Source organism: Hemitrygon akajei, chromosome 14 (genome assembly GCF_048418815.1).
Source record: "Hemitrygon akajei chromosome 14, sHemAka1.3, whole genome shotgun sequence".
NCBI lineage: Eukaryota > Metazoa > Chordata > Chondrichthyes > Myliobatiformes > Dasyatidae > Hemitrygon > Hemitrygon akajei.
Window position 1 is genome coordinate 59,393,284 of NC_133137.1, and position 18,422 is coordinate 59,411,705.

At 40.1% G+C, this 18,422-nt stretch overlaps 1 protein-coding gene and 1 long non-coding RNA gene across 3 annotated transcripts in view; one reads left to right on the forward strand and one right to left on the reverse strand.

Annotated features, from left to right (window-relative positions):
• Positions 1-11,931: 11,931 nt before the first annotated feature.
• On the reverse strand, positions 11,932-18,312 carry LOC140738615 (uncharacterized). Its single transcript, XR_012101412.1, has 3 exons — positions 18,144-18,312; positions 16,280-16,399; positions 11,932-12,147 (listed from the first exon to the last, which is right to left on the reverse strand). It is a non-coding gene; the product is annotated as an uncharacterized lncRNA (long non-coding RNA).
• Positions 17,237-18,422, forward strand: part of LOC140738613 (serine/threonine-protein kinase 33-like) — a 134,057-nt gene continuing 132,871 nt past the window's right edge. The window contains exon 1 of one of the 2 annotated variants that reach the window (XM_073066164.1): positions 17,237-17,410. The gene's annotated coding sequence lies outside the window, so the exon portion shown is untranslated. Of the gene's footprint in view, positions 17,411-17,712; positions 17,911-18,422 lie in introns of those variants that run through there. The other variant, XM_073066165.1, reaches the window with a different exon arrangement.

Genomic DNA, 18,422 nt, shown 5'->3' on the forward strand with positions numbered 1-18,422 from the left:
CAGTTGGTTTTGATGAGATTTCATCGAGTACAGGCCCAGAGCAACCAAATTAAACTTATCATTCCCAGGATCACTCTTGTAAATCTCTTCTGGACTATCTCCAGGACCAACACACACTTCCTTCGATATGTGGCCCAAACCTACTTACAATATTCCATCCTGTCCCCAGATTCTATAATCCCCAAAGCGGGCACTTTGGCATTCCAATTTGCCATGCCATCATTTGCTTGTTTCCACCAGATTGCTCAATATTCAAGACAGAATTATGGAAATTTCAATACCTAACTGCGAACACAGTATCTTCTTCAATAAAGACCACAGGAAGTTTAATATAAGAAAAATGGCTTGGTTTTGTTTTAGGTAAGAGGAACAGAATTTGGGGTATTTTTTTGCTGCAGGAGCAAGATGCAAAGGATTAGTGGCCATAGAACCTGGAACAGTACAGCACAGGAACAGGCCCTGTGGCCCACAATGTTGTGCCAAACCAGCTAAAAAGCAAATCAAAACCCCCAAACATAAATCCTTCCTACCTACATAATTCCATACCCCTCCATTTTCCTCACATCCATGAGCCTATCTAAACATCTCTTAAAACCCTCCAATGCATTTGCCTCTACCACCATACCAGCTTTCACATTCTAGGCATCCGCAACTCTCTGAGTAAAATACTTATACCTCACATCCCCTTTGAACCTCTCCCCTCTCACCTTCAATTCATGCCCTTTGGTATTAGACATTTCAACCCTGGGAAACAGATACTCCCTGTCTATTCTATCTATGTCTCTCATAATCTATAAAACCTCCATCAGATCTTCCCTCAGTCTCTGCCACTCCAGAGAAAACAAAACAGATTTATCCAGCTTCTGAAGATAGCACACACACTTTAAACCAGACAGCATCCTGGTAAACCTCTTCTGAACCCTCTCCGAAGCCTCAACATCATTTCTATAGTGGGGTGATCAGAACTGTACACAATACTCCAGATGTGACCTAACCAGAGTTTTATGAAGTTCCAACATAGCCTATTGACTTTTGAACTCAATGTCTCAACTACTATCTCGCACTGTATTCTTTGCCAGTCTTCTACAATATCCACAACTCCACCAATCTTGGGATCATCCGCAGACTTACAAACCCACCCATCTATGTTTTCATCCAGGTCATCTACATACATTACCAACAGCAGAGCACCCCGCACAGATCCCTGCAGAGTACCACTAATTACTGACATCTAGCTGGAATAACTTCCTTCAACCACTACCCTCTGTCTTCGATGCACAAGCCAGTTCTGAATCCAACCTGCCAGTTTGCCGTGGACCCCTTGCATCCTAATCATCAGGATTAGCCTCACATGAGGGACTCTGTCATTAGCCTTACTAAAATCCATGCAGACAAATCCACTGCCCTACCCTCAATCTCCCTCGTCACCTTGTCAAAAAACTCAGTCAAGTTGTCAAGACATGACCTGCCCCACACAAAGCCACAATGACTCATCCTAATTAGGCCATGGGTTTCTAAATGCTCATATATCCTATCCCTAAGAATACTCTCCAGTAATTTCCCTACAACTGATGTGAGAGTCACCAGTCTATAGTTTCCTGGATTTTCCCTTGTTTCCTTCTTAAATAGATGTACAACTTCAGCCACTCGCCAGTTCTCCAGGACTTCACCTGTGCCTAGAGAGGACATGAGGATACTGGCTAAGGCCCCAGCCATCTTGTCTTTTGCCTCCTTCAATAACCTGGGGTAAACCTCATCAGACCCTGGGGTCTTATCCAACCTTAATACATATTAGGAGGCCCACCACTTCTTTCTCCTTGAATTCTAAATGCCCTAACATATTTATACACTCAGCACTGATCTCCTGGCCTTCCATATCCTTTTCCTTAGTAAATACTGAAGTAAAGTACTTATTAAGTGCCTCACACACATTCTCTGCATCCAAGCAAATGCTCCCCCCTTTATCCTTGAGTGGTCGTACCATCTCCCCAGTTATCCTCTTGCTCTTGATGAATGTACGGAACGCCTTGGGGTTCACATTGATCCTACTTGCCAAGGACTTTTCATGGCCCCTCCTGGCTTCTTAATTCCCTTCTTTAGTTCTTTTCTTGCTTCTGTATACTCCTCATGTGCTATGTTTGATCCCAAATTCCAAAGCTTTACATATTCTTCCTTTTTCTTCCTAACTTAATTCATCACCTCTCCAGACATCTAAGGTTCTCTTCACTTTCCATCCCCATTCTTCCTTCTAACAGGAACATACCTTTTGAAGTCTGATGTGGACTTGCCAGAAAAAAGGTGTTCCAATTAACTCTTCTCAGTTCCTGCCCAATATGCTCATAAATTGCCCTCCTCCAATTTAAAGCTCTCCCACAAGGACCGTACCTCTCCCACAAGGAGTTGTGGTCACCGTTCCCTAACTGATCACTCACTGAAAGGTTAGTGACCTGGCCAGGCTCATTACCAACACCAGGTCCAATTCTTTTGTTTCCATCGCATCTGTGCTCAGCATGAGGCTTTTCATTCCAGAACTACTGAGGTGTCCTCCTTCTTCAAAGAAAGAGGCTTTCCTTCCATCACCATCAATGCTGCCCTCACCCTCATCTCTTCTACTTTACATACATCTGCTCTCACTCCATCCTCCCACCACCCCAACAGGGATAGGGTTCCTCTTGTCCTCACCTACCACCCAACTAGCCTTTGCATCCAGTACATAATTTTCCATAACTTCCACCATCTCCAACAGGATCCCACCACCAAGCAAATCTTTCCCTCACTTCCCACAACTTTCCGCTTTCTACAGGGTTCACTCCCTATTGCACCCTTCCTATTCCTGAGTTCCCCCCAAATAGACTCAGTCTGACCCTCCATTGCTTCTCCCGAATGCAGTTGTGTTATTGTCCCTGATTATTGTCCTTCCCCCTTTACCTCCTTCTCTGTCTTCTCTAAAGTTTTAAAAACCTGGTACATTAATCATCCATTCCTGCCCTTCTCGCAACCAAGTTTCAGTGTTGTCACAACTTCGTATTTCCATGTACTGATCCATGCTCTACGTGGTGCTGGGTGAATGGAAGCAAAATGGCAGGATGAACACTGCCTCCCCATTGCCCATTTGTTAAATAGAAGCAGATGGTTGATAAGTTCCATTGGAGTTTCTCCTCCACTTTCTCAGCTGGTTCTTTCTGCCCAGGCAGACGAAAATCTCACCCAGGGCATTAGCCATGTGACTTTTTGTACATAAATCTGACTTCTAACCTTGTGAGTTTTGTAAGATGAAATAGAACCACTCGACCTCAGGAAAAGTAATAATGTGTCCTATTGCAAGACAAATGGTTCAATAAATTATGCATCAAACTGTCCACTTTTTATGATATTGACTGTGGCAATATTGAAGCTTATGCATAAAGGATTGTATACTTACAGCTCTATTGCTCAGAGCTTGTTTGGACTTGATGGAAGCTCTGGGGACAAACGTACACGTTTGTTTTGCATTGACCTTTCGTGTTTAGTAATGTTGATTTAATGATGCTTTTGTTCACTCTCAATCACATGTTTGTGCTTTGAGCAGAAAGGATTTAGCAGGAATTGTTTGCATTTATACATTGCCATTAATGTGCTAAGACATTCTAAGGCACTTCACTGGGGTGCTATCAAACACAAAGTTCAAAGAAAATGTATTATCAAAGTACATATATGTCACCACATACAACCCTGAGCATTTTCTTGCAGGCATCATCAATAAATCCATCATAGACTGATAACCATAATATAATCAGTGAAACACTGCACCAACTTGGGTGTTCAACCAGTGTGCAAAAGACAACAAACTCCAAATACAGAAATAAATGATAATAAAAATAAATAAATCATATTGAGAACATGAGATGATGAGCCTCTGAAAGTGAGTCCATTGCTGTGGGAACATTTCCATGATGGGGCAAGTGAAGTTGAGTGAAGTTATCCCCTTTGGTTCAAGAGCCTGATGGTTGAGGATCAATAATTGTTCCTGAACCTGGTAGCGTGAGTCTTGATGCTCCTGTACCTTCTTCCTGATGGCAGCAGTGGGAAGAGAGCATGTTCTGGGTGGTGGGGGTCCCTGATGATGAACGTGGCTTTCCTGTGACAACACTTTGTGTAGATGTGCTCAATAGTGGGGAGGGCTTTACCCCTGATGGACTGATCCATATTTACCACTTTCTGTAGGATTTTCAATTCAAGGTCATAGGTGTTTTCGTACCAGGGCATGATGCAGCCAGTCAATATACACTCCACCACTCATCTGAAGAAGTTTGTTGAAGTTTTAGATGTCATGACAAATCTTTGCAAACTCCTAAGGAAGTAGAGGGGCTTTCCTGTTTTCTTCATAATTGCACTTTTGTGCTGGGCCTGGGACAAGCCCTCCATAATAATAACCTGAGGAATTTAAAGTTGCTAACCTTCTCCAACTCAGATCCTCCAATGACAGTTGCCTCATGGACCTCTGGTTTCCTTCTCCTGAAGTCAATAATCAGCTTCTTGGTCATGCTGACAAAATGGAACAGATAAACATCCATTCAAACAGATAGACTGACTAAGAAGTACTTTGAAGAAAAGGGGGTAGAAAGATATCAGAAGAGATTGCCGTCAGCTCATAGCGGTGGATTTTCTCAAGGAAGCCACTCAGCTGAGAGATTTATAGGAATACAGTGAAACAGAGAAGCACAGCCTCAGATGAATTTGAAAATAAAGATGAAAATGGGAAAATTTGACTTTTTTGGAGGCTTCCTACATTTCTCAGTGGTGGCTGTGGAATTCAAAGGCTTGTGCTGTGGCACACAACTTCCAGCCAGGAGGCCTGGCAGGCTTCCTTGTGAATTGACCATGACCAGAAAGATGCAGAGATGCCATTCAGTACAGGACAAAATGCTCGGAGGAGAGAGGGAGAAGAGCTCTCCATTCCTACAGTGAATGAAATCCTAGGCGGTTCTGAGGGAAATCTGAAAAGCAATGCAGGCTCAAACTGGGCCAGGCTACTGATTGCTGAGGTGAACACATTCTATCATTTTCAGAACAAAGTTCAATACAGCACAGGAATAGTCCCTTCAGCCCATGATATTGCATTGGACTAGGTAAAATAGTAAAACCTAATCCAATCTCACCTGGAATACTGTGAAATGTTTTGGTCCTCTTGCTTAAAAAAAGACATTGGAGGCAGTCCAAAAGAAATTCACCATGGATAATTCCTGGGATAAGGGGATTGTGCTGCAAAGAGATATTAAATATCTTAGGCCTATATTCTTTGGAGTTGAGAAGAATGAGAGTTGGCCTTATTCAAACATATCAGATCCTCAGGGGACTTGCAATGTTTCCACTGGTGGGAGAGTCTCGAACCACAGAATATAACTACAAGATAAGAGGACAACCATTTGAAGCTGAAGGACATAGAAATGATTTCTTCCAGAGATGAAGCTCTAGAATTCTTTACACAGGCAGGTGGTGGAAGCTGGATCACGAGAAGAATTTAAAGTGGAGGTTGATAAATAGTTGATAGACTGAGGAATAGGGGATACAGAGAAATGGCACCATAGAGGAGTTGAGGCCAGGGGTAGATCAGCCTAGATTGTGTTAAATAGAGGGACAGTCTTGATGTCATGTTCTTATTCCCAATTGCTTGTGTAGAAGTTCTGAAATAACTCTCAGAATCTACTGCAATGCTTCAATGCAAAACCTTTAGTCCTGAAATGTCTTTATCCACAGATGCCTGACCTGTTGAATATTTGCAGCATTTTCTGTTTCATTTTGGAATTCCAGCATCTGTGACACTTTGTTTTTGGTTTTTTTTTTTGCAAGCTCAAAACAAGGAAACAGACTGTACTTTGCAAAAGTTTGGAAACTATTTAGAAACCAGATCAAATTCTTCAGTTGTGGTTTTAACTGATGCTTCGTTCATGAAAGAGTTCCAATTTAAATACAAACTTTACAAAGATAATGTTGCTGCTAAATTAACCACAAGAGCTAACCATGGTCGGGCAATAACAAAAGGACATACTATATATATGTATATAGATATATTTCCACAGGCGTAATGTCACACAAACACAATATCAATTGATTTTTTGGTGACCTTTTAAAAAAATCTACAAAAACGCTGATTAATTTTTGTTTTGTCAGTTGAGTTGTAAACTATTACAAGTATAACAGATTGAATGTCATTGTCAGCCAGGTGGTATATCACTTCTCATGAGATGACCATAACTCATTTCCCAGTTTCTCATTTGAGACTTCTCTCATCAAGTTGCACAAGTAATGATATCTATCATTTCTTTTGACATACCTGCTTTTTTATATATAAAAGCAATTTGATGGAGATAAAGCAACTCATAAAACAAGAGGGGAAGGCCAAGTGAGCCCCAAAAACTGATAGGAGACAAGGTCTTCAAAGTACGTGCAAAGGAAGTAAACTGAAGATCTTGTTGGGGGTTTTGAGATATTACACACTTCAACTTGCGATAGGATCTAGGTGCGACAAAGTTGACAAACATCTCAAGAAATCAGCTGTAAAGTCCAGGTGATATTACACTTGAGATGGAAACTATAGTCTACTATTCCAGCCAATGCAGCCTGGAAATTTATAGGCTTCACAGACTGTGATCTTAAAAGCCAAAATACTCAGCCCATGTTCTGTTGAGGTCATAGGATCACAACGTAAGAACTTCACCTTCTTTTTCTTAAAACAGAAAATTTTACTGCAAAAGGCTCAATAATATTTTGTAATATTTACTGGGTGATTCAGTACTGTGAACATTGGATGGATATTTTCCCTTCATATAAGTAGATCCAACAATGAATCACATAATCCTAAGGTGAATGTCGCCTTGACAGAATCTCAAGCATTTTATAAAAACCTTTCTCTTAATATTACTGGCCTCACTCTGACCAATGGCACATTCTATGACTGCTAGAAATTAAAATAGCCAAATTGCACAGAGAAAGCTCCCATTAGCAACAGAAGGGGTTCAGCCCAAAACATTAAGTCTTTATTCCTCTCCATAGATGCTGTCTGACCTGCTGAGTTCTTCCAGCATTTACTCTGCATGTTACATGTTACTCTGCAAGTGCATGTTACTCTGGATTTCCAGCATCTGCAGGAATCTCGTGTGTTTATAAATAACCTATCTGTTTGTTTTTTTAAAATTTCTATTACAACTATGTGGCAAGGTGGGAAAGCAGAAGAAAATGTGTCCATTGGAAGGAAAGAAAGGGAAATTGTAATTGTTAAGCATTGAATGAATGCATATGCCAACTATAAGATTGGAGTTTGTGGAAGAAAATTCTGAGGAAAGGAGGTTCACAGTTTTGTGGATTGATGTATGTTGATGTTTGTTGGCCTAGGGGAAGGCATGTTATGCATCTAAAACATGGCATTTGGCCTCTACAATGTAGGGTTCAATAGAACCATGGTTGTCAGCAGGTTTATTTGATGATGGTATTTTGGTCAGAAATTACAACCATGGTTAAAAGATTTTGTATCTATTGCAGGAGAAATAATAGGAAACTAAACGTCTAATGATAGAGTGGAGCTTAATGTAATTAATGTCACAAAAGAAAAAGTTCTGGAAGAATTAAGAGAACTAAAAGGCAACAAAGGATACAGTAGACATCTACACAATAACAGATGATTTAGTGATGATCTTCTTTGATTGATGAGATTTTAAACCATTCCTAGCAGATTATAAGGAAGTAAACCAAGCACTGGCATTCATGTAAGGAAAGGGAGATGTCCAGATTTAAAGACCAGTTAAATGGAAAATAGTTGCCAGTGAAAGGCTGGAGTTGATTATTAACATTGTAATAGTGAGGCACTTAGAAATCATGATATAACTAGCAATTAATTTTTCGGAAAGGGAAGTCACATTTGGCAAATATGGTGTAATAAGCAGGACAGATCAGGAGAGCCCAATTCAATGTGATATTTCTGCGTTTACAAACATTACAGAAGTTTGTTAATCATAATCAATAATAATTATTGTCATATAAGACCCCAGGTCCATAAGATATTTGGCCCATTGAGTCTGTGCCACCATTTCTTCATGGCTGATCCATTTTTCCAATCTCCTGCCTTCTCCTCATATCCCTTCATGCCCCGACTAATCAAGAATCTATCAACCTGAGCCTTAAATATACACAATGAATTGGCCTCCACAGCCACCTGTAGCAATGAATTCCACAGATACACCACTGTCTGGCTAAAGAAATTAATTTATTTATTGAGACACACTGTGAAATAGGCCCTTCCAGCCCTTTGAGTCACGCTGCCCAGAAATCCCCTGATTTAATCCAGCCTAATCACAGGACAATTTACAATGTCCACTTAACTTACCAACCGGTGGGTCTTTGGGCTGTGAGAGGAAACTGGAGCATCCAGAGGAAACCCATGTGGTCATGGGGTGAAAGTACAAACTCCAGCAGGAATTAAAACCAGGTCACCCATACAGTTATGTGTTGTGCTAACCACTATGCTACAGTAGCACCCTAAATCTTCCTCATCATCATTTTAAAAGGATGCCCCTCTATTCTGAGGCTGTGTCCTCTGGTCTTAGACTCCCCCATCTGAAGTACAGTGAAAACCCTTTGTTTTGCATGTCATCCTTATAGATAATTTCACCACATTAGTACATCAAGGTAGTACATGGGAAGGGCAATGGCAAAATACAGAACATACATTCAGTGGCCAGTTTATTACTCCTGTGCTAATAAAGTGGCCACCAAGTACATGTTCATCATCTTCTGCTGTTGTAACCCATCCACTTCAAGGTTCAACATGTTGTGCATTCAGAGATACTCTTCTACACACCACTGTTGCAACACATGGTTATTTGAGTTACTGTCACCTTCCTGTCACCTTGAACCAATCTGGCCATTCTCCCCTGACCTCCTTCATTAACAAGGCACTTTTGCCTACAGAACTGCCACTCACTGGAGGTTTTTTTTTCAGTTGCTCGAACCATTCTCTGTAAACCCTAGAGACTATTGTGTGTGAAAATCCCAAGAGATCAGTAGTCTCTGAAATACTCAAACCACCTCGTCTGTCTCCAATAATCATTCCATGGTCAAAGCCACTTAGATCACATTTCTTCCCCATTCTGTTATTTGGTCGGAACAACTCTTGACCATGTTTGCGTGCTTTTATGCATGGAGTTGCTGCCATATGATTTGCTGTTTAGACATTTGCATTAATGATCAGGTATACAAGTGTATCTAATAAAGTGGCCACTGACTGCAGAATTACAGTTACAGAGAAAGTGCAGTGGGGGCAAACAATAAAACACAAGACCATGATTAGGTAAATTGTGAGGTGAATACTCAATCCTGCCATACAAGCGGTCAGTTCAATAATCTTATAACAGCAGGGGCAGTGGACTAAAGTGCTGGATCAAGCCTGCATGTCTCAGAGAGAATAGCCATTGACATCTTCCTCATAGGTGAACCAGTCTCCAACTTATGCTATTGCCTACTGAAACAGAAAAGTTGGAGGTCAGATCTTGCTGGCAGTTTCTGCAAACCTGTTTTGAAAATTTGTTCCGGGTGGCAATTAAAATGAGAGTCCATTTCTAATCTTCAGAAATCCAGTTAGGCTCCTGGTCATCGCCACTGGGTGAAGACTCACCAAAGCAACAGGTGGATGTAACTGTAAGCAGGCTGACATTATAAATTTCAGACTTATATGGAAAAGATGAAGTACCAAAGTCACCAAGGATTGATAAACGTCTGGCAGAAAACTGAGTATTTCTGTGAAACATGGCACTAATGGTTGCTTAAGAGATGAAAATAGGAACTTAGGAGAGCCACTGCATCTGTGCAAGTGCCAAGACTCTATTTTAAATTTCCAATTTGTTGGCCTGTCTGACATTTTCCTGGATTTTAGCCATAGATTGAAATATAAAGAATACATCAGTGATGAGAAAGCTGTCAGGATAAATTAAATCATTAATTTGTTGTTTGAGTGTTTATTTTTTGAATTGGGTTATAAGCAATGAATAAAAAGAAGATGGTAATGTACTTGTGATATGTAAATAATATATGCTAAAGTCCAAATGCAAGAGAGAAAATTGCAATCAAATGAATCTCATCATGCATCCCTACCATTATTCAATAGATAATAATATTCTTTGGGGTTAGCTAAATGGAAATATAATCATCTCTAATGAGGGAATATTTTCAATGCCTTCTCAAAATACTCATGTTAATGACTAAAGTGTTTCATCCAGGAGTGCTAACTCTGTAAGTATTACACTGAAAATAGCTCATTTCATTCTGTTAAACTGTACTGCAGACCTTCCAACTCAATTCCGAAACTGTCTTTTCCTGACCTTTACGTTAGCTGCTTGTTTTATTGACTCAATGCAAATGATGGGCACACTGGAAAAAAAACACATGCACAAATCTCTACTCATTTGATAGCTTGTTTCCAAAATGCATTGGCTCATTTACGGCTGGAAATTACAACTAATCACATTTTTAATGAAGACCCCACTGCTTCACAAATCCAAAAGGGCTGCATTATGATGCTGAGCAATTATTTTCCTTGGACCTTATCACTTTCTGCTGACAATTTGAAGAGACTTTTAAGGACTAAAAAATGTTTGGCTGCAGGCTTTACTTGAATTCCTTTCAATTTCAGCTCTGTTGTACATTTTATAGAAAAAGAAGCAAATCTAATTTTAATAAGGAAACAATTTTTTGAGCAATGATTGCTGAAAAACTACAAATTTTATCCAGAGAAGGATTGTGATATTCCAGGCATACATGTATAGCCTAGGATATCTTCTGTTATTTAATATACAATTGAGTCCCTACTGAGCATTTTAATCACAAACTGTAACAACAGAACCAGTGTGGCAGATGGTGCAATCACCACAATATTGGCATTTCTTTGTCAAAAGTTCTCTGAATAATTTGGGATTTTGATGATACGGATGAGGGAAAAATATTTTCACCATCCGGAGAGTCAGTAATGAGAAAGTAAAGATTTTAAACTCTTGTCAAAAAAGGACAAGGTAATTAAGAAGAAGCATATACTTATAAAGCATTACAGCATAGAAACAGCCACTTCAGCCCATCTATTATTCTGCCTAAGAACCATCATTCTGCCTCTGGACCATATCTCTCCATACCAGTCCCATCCATCTCGTATCCAAACTTCTCTTAAATGTTGAAATCAAAACTGCATTCACCATTTCTGCTGGCAGCTCATTCCATGCTCTTACCATTCTCTGAGTGAAGAAGTTCCCCCTCATGTTTCCATTGAACATTTCATCTTTCACCCTTAACCGATGAAGGTCTTGGATGATGTAGGTCCTTAATGATGGACACTGCCTTTTTGAGATATAAAGCTGACAAATAAAGCAAGACTTGTATTATATAATCCCATGACATTTTCTCTTTCTAATATTCTTATTAATTTACATATAAGAATACAGAGTACAAGAAAAAAATATGTCAATACATTATACTAAATCGCATATAAAGACTCCTTACCCTATATTCATACAGATTAATTAACTCGTAACATTGAAATATAGTGATTTTATTATATTTTCCTCAGTGGAAAAAGCCTGCTTGCATTTATCCTATCTATACCCCTATAATTTTGTATACCTTAAAAGAGATCATTTTTAAGCAGCAGATCATTATAGCCTGCAATGCACTGCCTAAGGGAACCAGATTTGGGAATAAGTTTCAAAAGGGAATTAGTTAAGGAAATTTTTCTGCCATTATGGGGAGAGAGCAGGTGAGTACAACAATGGAATCAAAATTTGAATCACATTTAATATCACTGCATATGTCATAAAATATTTTGTTTTGAGGCAGACATACATTGCAATACAATTTTAAAATATATAAATTACAATAAGAAATATATATTAAAATGTTTAAATTAAATGAGTAGAGCAAGAAGAGAGTAGTAAAAGGAAAAATAGTGAGGTAGTGTACATGTACATTGTCCATTCAGAAAATTGATGGTGATGGGGAAGAAGTTGTTCCTAAAATGTTGAGTGTGTGTCTTCAGGCTCCTGTATCTCCTCCTTGATGGTAGAAATGAGAAGAAGCCATGTCTTGGATGATGTAGGTCCTTAATGATGGACACTGCCTTTTTGAGATATAAAGCTGACAAATAAAGCAAGACTTGTATTATATAATCCCATGACATTTTCTCTTTCTAATATTTTTATTAATTTACATATTAAGAATACAGAGTACAAGAAAAAAATATGTCAATACATTATACTAAATCACATATAAAGACTCCTTACCCTATATTCATACAGATTAATTAACTGGTAACATTGAAATATAGTGATTTTATTATATTAAAAAAATCTAACCCGCAACCAAGACCGAAGCTGATTAGTAAAGAAAAAAAAGGAGAAAAAAATCTGTCATTATCTGTGCTTTAACAGCAAATCAAAGGTTTTGAAAATAATTCAGAAAAGGTCCCCACAATGTTTGAAAGTCTTGAATAGATTCAGAGATTGAACATTGAATCTTCTCTAAATTTAAACATGACATCACATCATGTAACCATTGGCTGTGAATAGGAGGGTCTGTGGCGACCCACTTCCCAGCGCACTCGAACCGGCTCACAAAGCGGCGCGCACCGGCATTGAGGCCAGTCCCAAACAGGGCACCAAGCCCGTCCCGCGCTCAGGCTTTTCCCCTTGCTGGTGAAGCAGGCTTGGCGCTCTCTTTGGGACCGGCCTCAATGCCGGCGCGCGCCACTTTGTGAGCCGGTTTGAGTGTGCTGGGAAGTGGGTCGCCACAGGGCCACATCTTTCCATTTATCCCATGACTTCTTACTTTACTGCAGCCAAGGGAGAAAGAATTACTTAAATAAAAGCATTTATCTGTTCTAATTAAAAAATAAATAGAAACAATTAGATCAGGTAGCAAATGTTGAAAGAGTAACAGTTACCATTTCAGATCAGATTTTATCTGAGCTCTCTATTTTCTTAGCCTTAGTTGAAATAATTGTAAACATAAGCATTTAATTTTGAGATGTATACAGAAAATCACTTCATATTTTCCACAGAAAGACAGGTAAGCTTCCTAGTGAGTTCTGGTTTCCAACAATGTGTTAAAGCATAAAGAATAATGGGATTATTCCTTTGTTTACACAGCCTGAGTGGTAAAGTAGGTAAACGCTTCACATGACTGCTATTGAATTAATATATGAAAAGTGGGAAAGTTTTGTAAAGAGCAAGCAATTGTCCCATCAGATTACCACTCAGGCCAATATCTGCTCCTCTTTCTCATACAGTTCACAGCAGGGTATTTGTTGTGGTACAATTAAGTTAGCTCAACGCCCACAGTATATGGTTGGTAATTAATATAAAAATATAATTAGCTGGTTTTTTCAGTCAGATCTGTACCAGAAGGACTTTAACATAGATAGGTAGGTAGTAATATGCATGCAGATGTGAAGATTTGGGATAAGCTATTGGTGATCCTGGAAACATCTGGAAATGATTGGATTAAAGTCAGACATCTTAGGTCATGGTGATCAGAGAGAGATACACCATAGAAACAGAACCTTTGGCCAACCATTACACACTGATTAACACTAATCCCATTTCTTCTCCCCATATTCCCTTCAATTGTCCTCAGATTCTGCCACACAGTATCACACCGGTGAATTTTATGGAGACCAATCAACCTGGATCTATTTGAATGTGGGAGGATACAGGAACACATGGTTAAAAAAGCCATGTAGAATATTCAGCTCCACACAAGCAGCCAAAGTCAGGGTTGAACCCCGATCACTGGAGCTGTGAGATGGCAGTTCCACCAAATGTGTCACCCATATCTTGCACTGATTCTCGACAGTTCAGCAGGTGCCCCATTCCAGGTGTGTTTTTTATTCAGGATAAGTCTGGCATTCCGTGGGTTGTGATCACCATGGCTTCACCAGAAGTACAACTGGAAGTGCCTGCACAGGAGTGGGAGTGAACCAGATTCGCTCAGAACTGGCCATCATAAACATATCTTTGCTGCATATGCCCTCGACTGTGCATAGCTTCATGCTCTTTACTACCCATTAAAGAAAAAGGATGTGGAATACAAACCCTTGTATGAAACCCAACACCTATTCAAAGGTCTGTGCTGACCTTGCTGTGGTCCTAGAGTCATATATAGCCCAGACCAGTGAAGAGGGAGGATTTCTAAAGAATATTCTGAGAGCTCATGGCAAAATGTGCATGGATAGAATCAACTTGTGCTACTGTTTGTTTTCTCTGTCCTTGATAATCTTTTTTTTTATATTCGTAAGTCCTTCCAATGCTTCAGTGTTTTGTACGTCACTATAATTGCGGGAGGTTCTAGGCACATTCCACTTCTAGGTGGTGCTCTCAGTTATGTTCAGCAAGTTCAGCAGCAAGTTAATCAATGACCAGTGTGGATTGATCTTGTCATACCATAAGGAATGTGCTGGTTTCAGTCTCGCCCAAGAACGGAAAAGTCTACAGAAAGTGGTGGACACAGCCCAGTCCATCATAGGCCCTCCCCACCACTGTGCTCATTTACAAAGAGTGCTGCCACAAGAAAGCAGCATCCATCATCAAACTGGACCCCCTGCAGTTTGCATAGCGTCCCAACTGCTCAACAGATGATGCCATTGCCACCACCCTAACCCACCTGGACAAAAAAGACACATACGTTCGGATGCTGCTCATAGACTTCAGTTCAGCATTCAACACAATCATCCCTCAGAAACTGATTGGAAAGCTGAGCCTACTGGGCCTGAACACCTCCCTCTGCAACTGGATCTTAGACTTCCTGACTGGGATACCGTCAGTCCGGATTAGGAGCAGCATCTCCAACTCCATCACACTGAACACGGGGGGACCCCCAGGGCTGTGTGCTCAGTCCATTGCTGTTCACTCTGCAGACCCACGACTGTGCTGCAACACACAGCTCGAACCATATCATCAAGTTCGCCGATGACGCGACTGTGGTGGGTCTCATCAGCAAGAACGACGAGTCAGCTTACAGAGAGGAGGTGCAGCAGCTAACGGACTGGTGCAGAGCCAACAACCCATCTCTGAATGTGAACAAATCAAAAGAGATGGTTGTTGACTTCAGGAGGGCACGGAGCGACCACTCTCTGCTGTACATCGATGGCTCCTCAGTAGAGATTGTTAAGAGCACCAAACTTCTTGGTGTTCACCTGGTGGAGAATCTCACCTGGTCCCTCAACACCAGCTCCATAGCAAAGAAAGCCCAGCAGTGTCTCTACTTTCTGCAAAGGCTGAGGAAAGTCCATCTCCCACCCCCCATCCTCATCACATTCTACAGGGGCTGTAGTGAGAGCATCCTGAGCAGCTGCATCACTGCCTGGTTCAGAAATTGCACCATCTCGGATCACAAGACCCTGCAGCGGATAGTGAGGTCAGCTGAGAAGATCATCGGGGTCTCTCTTCCCGCCATCACGGACATTTACACTACATGCTGCAGCCGCAAAGGAAACAGCATTATGAAGGACCCCACGCACCCCTCATACAATCTCTTCTCCCTCCTGCCATCTGGGAAGTGGCTCCGAAGCATTCGGGCTCTCACGACCAGACTTTGTAACAGTTACTTCCCCCAAGCTATCAGTCTCCTCAATACCCAGAGCCTGGACTGACACCTTGCCCTATTGCCCCATATATTACCGGTATTTATTGTAATGCCTACACTGTTTTTGTGCACTTTACACAGTCCTGTATAGGTCTGTACTCTAGTGTAGCTTTCTCCGTTGTTTTTTTTTTACATAGTTCAGTCTAGTTTTTGTACTGTGTCATGTAACACCATGGTCCTGAAAAATGTTGTCTCATTTTTACTATGTACTGTACCAGCAGTTATGGTCAAAATGACAATAAAAGTGACTTGACTTGACTTGAAGAACCCCCACCATCCGGGCCATGTTCTCTTCTCACTTTTACCATCAAGCAGGAGGTACAAGAGCCTTAGGTCCCATACCACCAGGTTCAGGAACAGTTATCAGCTTAAAACCATCAGGCTCCTGAACCAGCATGGATAACTTCACTCACCTGAACTTATTCTACAATCTACAGACTCAGTGTCCTCAGTATATATGTTTGCACAATTTATCTTCTTTTGCACATTACTTGTTTGTCTGTCTTTACTTATGTATAGATTTTCCATAAATTCTATTGCATTTCTTTATTTTCTTGTAAATGTCTGGAAGTAACTGAATCTCAAGTTAGTATTTGGTGACATATATATGCTTGGAAAATAAATTTACTTTGATTTTGACTTTTACTTGACTTTGTATCTTCAGACATTACTGCAGCTGATGGTCCATCTCAATGTTGCTGGTAGATCATTGCACAGGATTTTTTTGCAGCATATTGACCTCTATTACCTACAAGAACAAAAGAAAATAGGAGCAGGAGATGGCCACAAATTTAGCCCAGTATTGGACAGGATCTCAGCTCTTCTTCTGTGCCAGTTCCCAATATCCTTTAAATTCTCAATTTTAAAAAAAGTCTACCGTTTCTTTAAATATCTCCATTGATCCACAGACTACTGGAGATTTACTGCCTTCTGTGAGTAGAAATTACATTGCCACCTTGTCCTGTCATTACGTCCCCACTTTCAAATCTCTCACGTTGGTGGAAATATCTAAACATTGATTCTGTCGTGCTCCTTTTAGATGATATGTCTCAATAAGATTACTGTGTTTTCTTCCACACTTCGAAGAATACAGATATAACTTCTTTCTTAAGCTATTTGTCAGAGGGCAATGGTCTCATCTCAGGGATTAGACCAGTCAATCTTTTCTAAACTGTTTCCATTGCTAGGATACCATTTCTTACATAAATCTGTACAAGGATCTATTCTTGACCCCTCTCCATTCCACATCCACTTTCTGTCCCCAATGTAACACTAAAGCCTTATTATTGCCTCATTTTGGTCATGCTAATTACTCACTAAATTATTATTTTTTATCTTTATCACCAAACGTTACAGAAATAAATTTAATCAAATTTTAACCTCAGTAATGTATTTGGAAATCATGGCATTTTATCCTTTTGTAAAGTATATGAATATATAATGGTAAGCCATGTAAAGTGTCTCAGGTATTTTGCAAGAATAACATCCTTCCACAACTCACTGACCTGTAAATTTTTGATTTTTGGTAGCTGCAGGCTTGTCTTGGAGACGATGCTTCACTGCACTCATGAATAAAGAGATTCGAAAAAGCCCAAAGAATAATTCTCGCCATCTTAGTCCACCTTTCCTTACTTTGCATGCAATACTTTGAAACTGAAAAAGAGCCCAGGTGATCTGACAAGCTCTTGAAGGGGATGCCTTTACAAATGCCCCTTTGTATCCCTTCTCAACATGATTCCCACTGCCGAGCTTCATTTGGGTAAGGGAAGCATTGTTGTTGCCTGATATTGTTCATACCTTTATTCTCTATAGCTCGGAGCTCCCTTTATTTAACTTGCATGTTTACTGTTCTTAGCTCAGGTGTTCAGCTCTACCAATCTGATGAAGGCACAGACTGATTTGTTACTGTCAAGTTTACCACTATTATAAATTAGATTTATCTGTATATATGTTAGTCATTCACTCAACACTAGAGTCTAAGGGTATATAAAACTTCATTCCTAACAGCCCTGTGTTTATTTACAGCATTGAAGTTTCCAGTGAGAATTCGCTGAGATAAGACTGCTGACATAATTTCATTTGTTGTGCCCACTTGACATTCATTTCATAATCTCAGAAGCCAGGGCAGCTTGTGATGGAAGAAATTCTGAGCCCAGCCTGCTGGCAAATGTATCATTCTTAAATGTCACCCAATGTGTTCTCAGGAAAGGTTACACGTAGAAAACACTGGTGCCGCTTTGTCAAGACTTTTGTCTTCAGGTACATCTCTCTAAGTACAAAAAGCAAACTGCATGAATATTTATCTAGTTGCACTTTTACAGTAACCTTCCTGCACATAACATTCTTCATAGACAACTTTTCTGAACATCTCCTTAATAATGAACAAATTCAAAGGTCGAAGCTCTGCCAAGCGGTTGACTAACACTGAGCTATTTTAACAGCAGATTTAGAATGTACCAGGCAATGCTCAAAACATTTGCAATTCAGGATACCTTGACAAAACTTTGGCGTGCGTCATTATTTTCCAAGGAACAATATCTCAGCGCACCATCGAAAAAACACTCACATAAAGAACAACTTGCAATGTTCACGACAGTGATCGATACAACCAATAAAGTAGCAGTAATTGTTCTCGTCGCAAAGAATTCAGGCTGCTTAAGTAGTGCCTTCACCTAGGAAAAGAATCACTTCCATTAAATGACACTGACGTTAAGAATTAAAATTCACGGTTAGTGATACTACAGATTCTCTCACATAACTGTAATGATTGT